Source organism: Enhydra lutris, unplaced genomic scaffold (genome assembly GCF_002288905.1).
Source record: "Enhydra lutris kenyoni isolate GAN:26980312 unplaced genomic scaffold, ASM228890v2 scaffoldscaffold13, whole genome shotgun sequence".
Classification (NCBI taxonomy): domain Eukaryota; kingdom Metazoa; phylum Chordata; class Mammalia; order Carnivora; family Mustelidae; genus Enhydra; species Enhydra lutris.
This window is the reverse complement of record NW_019154097.1, coordinates 49801012-49807493: the sequence shown is the minus strand read 5'-3', so window position 1 is coordinate 49807493 and position 6482 is coordinate 49801012.

Genomic DNA, 6482 nt, shown 5'->3' with positions numbered 1-6482 from the left:
CTTGGGGTCATGAGTTCAAGCCTCACTTTGGGCATAGGGTTTGCTTAAAAAAAAAAAAATACAAAATTTTTCCTGAAGAGCACTTCCCCAACAAATCACATGGCTCTGAATCCCTTTCTCAGGCTCTGCTTTAGGGAATCTGATCTAAGACATTTGGTGCCATGAGTGGTCCCAGGAAGCTGACTGTAAGAATGGATTGTGGAGTTGGCCACTCAGCCAGGAGGCAGGGAGGACCCCCATCACTGCTGGTGGGTGGAGTACTGGTAGTTTCTGGTGTGAGGTTGTGGGACAGTTGTGGGACACTCACTGTGGTGAACTGGGATGGGATATAGGTAGAAAGGGGTGCACTGCTGGCTTATGTAGGGTTTGGGTGGAAAACGAAATAATAGAAAGGTTATGGAATTGGGTGGCTTTTGCTGAAAGCCATTAGTTGCTTAAAGAGACAATGACACCCTCGGGACAAGTAACCAATTTCATGTAAAGTGAGTGTCTGAGGGCCTCACTGGTAGCATTTAAGAAGTCTCCTACAAAGAGAATCACTACCGAAGGTCAGATACAAGACCTAATGGAGAAGGAACACTTCAGTGAAGACTGGTATTAGTGTTTATTGAGCATTTGCCATGTTCTAAACATCGTGTGCTTTATTGGATCATCTCTCTTTAAAACTGAAGTTTACAATAGTTAATTCACGTGCCCAAAGTCACACAGCATGTGGCAGAACGAGTATTTGAACCCAGCCAGACCACGTTCCACTTTGCCTCCAAATCTAAACTCCTAAGCACTAAACGATATTATGTCTTACATTATTTTTTTTAAAAGCTTTTTTTTTTCTCTCTCTCTTTTTAGAGAGAGCTGTGTGTGCGTGGGCACCTGACCTGGAACAAGGGTGTGAGAAGGGGAGGGAGAGAGAATCCTAAACAGGCTCCACGCCCAGCGTGGAACCCAACTCGGGGCTCTGTCTCACAACACGGAGATCATGACCTGAACCAAAATCAAGAGTCGGTCGCTTAACTGACTGAGCCACCCAGGCACACCTGTCTTTTATTATTAAACATCAGACATTACAACGTGGCAAAACTCTGTTTTTGTCACCTGTGTGAAAAAGAATTCTGATTCAAGATACCATAAAATCATACAGTTACAAAATCTTAAAATTGTCACAGGTCCCATGGGATTATCAAGTGCCGCTGCGGCCCCCCCCCCCCCCCCCGCGCGGATGGAGGAATCCCCAGTTTTCAGGCACGTTTATGTAACAAATGCTTAATAAACATGTTGAACTGGAGAAAACATTTTCTGACAGTTGGTTATCCAGTTTCTGATTGCCAGAAACATCTTCCTGAGCTGACAACTATGTTGATCTGTCTTACAGATCAGACTTACAGCTTTCCTTCATTGCTTCTGGGTGCAGGAAGACAAAAAAAAAAAAGACAGTTTTGTGATTTCAGTGTTTGAAAAGCTTTTTGGTGTTAGTCACCGTATCCATCATACCTTCTCTTCCAAACCTCCAAAAGGAAAGGGAAACAAAACAGGGTCATACATTTTATTTTGCTCGAGTTTGGGCAAGTTAGAATAAGATTTGTTGGCTCGAGACACTACTTTCTTAACCATTTTAATATTGCAAAATTGGAGGGGACTAAGGCAAAAAGGGGAACAGAACAGTAGAATCTATGTTCCAATCAATTACATCAGTAAATGGGTGCATGGAGCATGTTTTTAGAAAATGTTTGCTATGGTACTGGGGGCAGGGAGGAAGCCTGTGATTGGTTCTATAAAAATTTTCTGTTGTTTTTCCAAAAGTACTGGAACCATTTGAGCACAGCTAGGTCCCGGGTCATTATCTCGAGGTACTTTTCCTACAGAAGGAACTTGTGACCTGCACCTTCCACCCTGGAGGCTAGATTCCCCATAGTTCCCTTCCTTCTTTTTCACTGGGGAGGAAATGCTTCTAAACTTTGGTCTTTTTCCCAGTCTGAGGAGACTAAAACCCCCTGCAGTGTAAAGAATCAGGGAACCACCGAGATGGTGAGACCTCCCGGATTCCTAGAGAACACCAATGACATGGAGAGAGGGCGGGTGGGGGGGCGGAGCTGTGAAGCACTTCCGGTGGGCTTTCTGGGACTTATATTTGTCCCGAAGGTCTGGTTCTGCTGGTATTCCTTCTCCCGGGTCGACCCCTCCAGCTCCGAGACCTGGTGTGCGGGGTGGTGGAGGGGTCACCCCAGCAGGATGTGGAGGGAAGCCCCTCTGCCAGGGTGCCCTCGCCCCTGCCCAGCCCGGCTTTGTGCTTTGACTTAAACCTAAATGATGGGATCCATCAGGGAAGGCGTGGGAGGAAAGACATGAGTGTTCTTTCTGCCCTTGTACAGACTTCTAGAATGACTTCACCAGTAAGTGCAGTTCTGGTGGTTTAGACCTGAGGAGAAAGAAACCTAGAGAAGGCCCAGAAAAAGAAAACTACACAAGTCAGGGTGACCACAGATTTGAACCTTCAGATCTCATGTAGTAGAACTAGAAGACACTATTTGAAATCAGAATGATGCAGGGAGAAAAAGGGTAGGAAAGTAAGGAAGTACCTACAGAGATACAGAAAATGTAGCAGATTTTAAAAAAAGCGGGGGGGATATTCAAGGATGAACACCAAAATGGAGGAACTAGCATGTCTTAGACTTGATGTCAAGGACAATTTTACCTCCTTACATCTGCCTCTTGGTACCTCTGAGCATAATAAAGCATGAGTTTGGTGCAGTATAGCAACTGCTTTATTTTATCCTTGGCCAGAACTATCACAAGTACAGTATACATCCCTGGTTGTGAGCGCGACCGGGAGAAAATAGGATGGGCTGTGTTAGTACAAACGCATCACTCAGTCTAGATAAACAACTTTAAACCATTGGGGTTATCTTGTTTCTATGAGAAAAAAAGTTTATATTTGTTGTGCATCCGACAACGTGTTTATTTCTGCGCTGAATACTTTACCTGGTAAGTTAAAGTTAGTAAGTTAGTATGTGAGTTAGTATGGCAAGTTAGTAAATTAGTATGCTCCGCCCCTAGAACTAAATGCTACAGAAAGGGTGACTCAAACAACAGAAGCTAATTTTTTTTACAGTTTTGGAGGCTGGAAGTGAGAGATCCAAGTGACAGCAGAGTTGGTTTCTACTGTGCCCTCTCCTAGCCTTGCTGACAGCGGCCTTCTTGCTGTGTCCTCACATGGCCTTGCCTTTCTCCTGTGTGCATGCACTCCTGGATGTAAGGACATCAGTCCTATAGATGAGGGCCAACCCTATGACCTCATTTCACTTTACCCCCTTGTCTCCAAATGCAGTCACATTGGGGGTTAGGGCTTCAATGTATGAATTTTGGGAGACACAATTCTGTCCTACTTAGGAGGGTATTTTCAACATACTGGCTTCCAGTGTATTCTCAATACATGTAGATTTACAATACAATATATTTTTAATAACTACTTAGTAGTGTATCCCAATTTTATTGTATTTTTTAAAAAAGATTTTATTTATTTATTGGACAGAGAAAGACAGCTAGAGAGGGAACACAAGCAGGGGAAGTGGGAGAGGGAGAGGGAAGCAGGCTCCCCCCCCCGCCCCCACCAAACAGGGAGCCCAATGCAGGGCTCAATCCTAGGATCCTGGGATCATTACCAGAGCTAAAGGCAGATGCTCAGTGACTGAGCCACCCAGGCGCCCCAAGTGCGTCCCAATTTTAGAGTTGGTCAATCCAAGCTTCAGCAGGTTACTAAGGTCAGATAGGTAGATAGGTAGTAAGGATCGGAGACAGAACTCATCTGTCCAGTTCTAGATCCTGAATTCTTTCTCAGCAGCACGTGGCGTATCTTTTTCTTTAGTATTTCTTTGAATACACCCTGTTTATATAGTGCTGTTGGGTCCCCCCAAAATTGGGTACTCCAATAATGGGTCCGTGATTAAAGGAGCGAGACTGATACAAAGCAAAGGTCAAGCAAAGCTTTACTTCGCGCCAAGCATCAGGAATCAGACTGTCAAACAGAACGGTCGGGGCCGCCCCTCCAGAGAGGAGGGCCCCTCCCTGCTTTCCAGACTAACTTTTATAGAGCAAAGGCCATGGGGTTGGGCCTGGCCACACACAGGTGGCCAATGAGATTGTAACACACACGGGGAAACTCCACAGTGATGCTAGGTGACCAACTGAATTACAATTTATCCTAGTAGACATTTGAACCAGCCTATCACACCTTGGTTAGGATTGGCGCCAAAAGGCTCCCAAAGGGCGGGGACTCATACTCCTTGGTAGCTAGGAGACAGTATGCGCCCCCACTGATTGAATACCTCCACCTGGCCTGACCCACCCTTGTACTTGGACTTTGTTACCTGGGACTGGTTTCCTGGACTTGCTTTTTAAAATAAGTTCCCCTGGGGGGAGGGGCAAGGTCAATTTAAGCTTTACAGCAAAATGGCAGTTCAACCGGGGTGGGGCTGCTCTGGCTGAATAGGCCCTTACAGTGCTTTAAGTTGTAAGACTGAAGTTTTGAAGACCATAGGAAGTAGGAATTTTTCCTATGGTCTTCAAAAGCTCTGCAGGGAAAGCAAGCAGTACAGTCCTCATTTTACAGAAGAAGAGATGGAGGCACAGAGATAGGACTTCAGTGTGACTTGTTATTTCAGAAATGGAGGCTGGAGCCTCAGGTCTCCTCAGTGTAACGTAGACAGTGCTCCACACTACGGTGACAGACAAGGTCTGCTCGTGATGTTTTTAACCTTTCTAATTCTGGCAGCAGATTGAGCTTCACTCCCCATTCCAACATCTTCCCAGATAAAAGATGGGTAATACGTGCTCTCTCAGAGGGGTCACTGCAATTCCAAATTGTCCCTGGTTGAACGGTGCTGGTGAGATGGGTGCACTAGTTACTGTCATCATGAAGAAAGCACAAAGGAAGCAGGTATTTGATCCAGAGGGGCAGGATTTTAGTAGGAAAAGACCCTTCATAAACTCAGGAGGATGGCGCTTGGGCAAGCCTGTTATCTTGGAATTTGGCCACAGGCCAGTTGTCACTAGTCAGAAGACAAAAAAAACAAAAACAAAAACTGGATTATGGGCGGAGGAAACCAAAGCAAGCAATCCTTAAGGACACAGAGATAAGACTTGGTCTCTCCTGGCCCCATCTTAGTGAATTTGGATTCTATTCCACAGGGTCCATCCTGCTCCCGAACTTTGCCACCAACCCCTAAAACTCACCCTCTACTGAAGTGGGCAAGCTGCTCCTGATTTAAGCGGCTGGTCTCAGTGTAGCTCACTGAAATTTTGCATGAGTACCTGTTGATTATTTTGCAGCTTTCAAATCTATCAGACGCTTGTTTCTTCTGTTTTCCTTCTATACAATGGCTTGAGACCATGTTAGTTTTCTAACCGTTGGTGGTACCCTGTTACCTGGTTTTGCTGTAGATGATGTCCATGAGTTTCCCTTTGGCTATCTTAGTTGCTCTGTTTTTAAGGAAAAACTTGGGGAGATTCAAAAACTATGCCCCTATCACTATCTTCTCTCTTGGGTCCCTCTGAGAGCAAGCGACACCTTCACAAAAATATACTGACAGAGTTTCCTACATATGCATCTCATTAGCTAGAATTATAACCTGTGGCCATGCTTAAATAAACCCAGTGTGAGCAGGGTGTTAAACCGTGATTAGCATCAAGATTCACTTCCTGGAATTAGAACAAAAAAGGAAGAACACGAAGTACGTAGATGGTGAGAAATTGAACTTGAATGGGCCCTGCCTGAAAGGAAGATGTGCTGGATACAAATACACTCAATTTGTGTAACTGGAACAAGTTTCCTGAAATGACACTTACTACATAGGAAAATGAAACATAGTAAATTTGAAATATAATTTTATTAATACTTTAAATACAATCTACTAAAAAAAACCCTTGGGGCGCCTAGGTGGCTCAATGGGTTAAAGCCTCTGTCTTCGGCTCAGGTCATAATCCCAGGGTCCTGGGATCGAGCCCCACATTGGGCTCTCTGCTCAGCAGGGAGCCTGCTTCTCCCCTTCTCTCTGCCCGCTCTCTGCCTGCTTGTGATTTCTGTCTGTCAAATAAATAAAATCTTAAAAAAAAAAAAAAAAGAATGCCAAAAACATCACTTAAATAGGCCAGTTGTGTTACCCAAATGTCATCTTCAAAAATATTTGCCAAATGACATTGCTTTTCAATGAAGAAAATGTAAATCTCATCCCTGAGTTCATATACTTTGCTCAATAATTTTCCTTGTGACAACCAATGAACTTCTGTATGAAACAGTAAGTGGGTATGGTTAACTCTAATCTCTGAACAGAATATTTCAAGAAGTCGACTGTCCAGGGAGCCTCCTTTAATAAAATTAACAATTTTCACTGCACTTTTCAATACACCCATTAGACTTGGTGGAATTTCCTTGGACACCAAAGCTTCTTGATGAATAAAACCGTGATTCCAAAGAGCCCTGTTATGTGTTA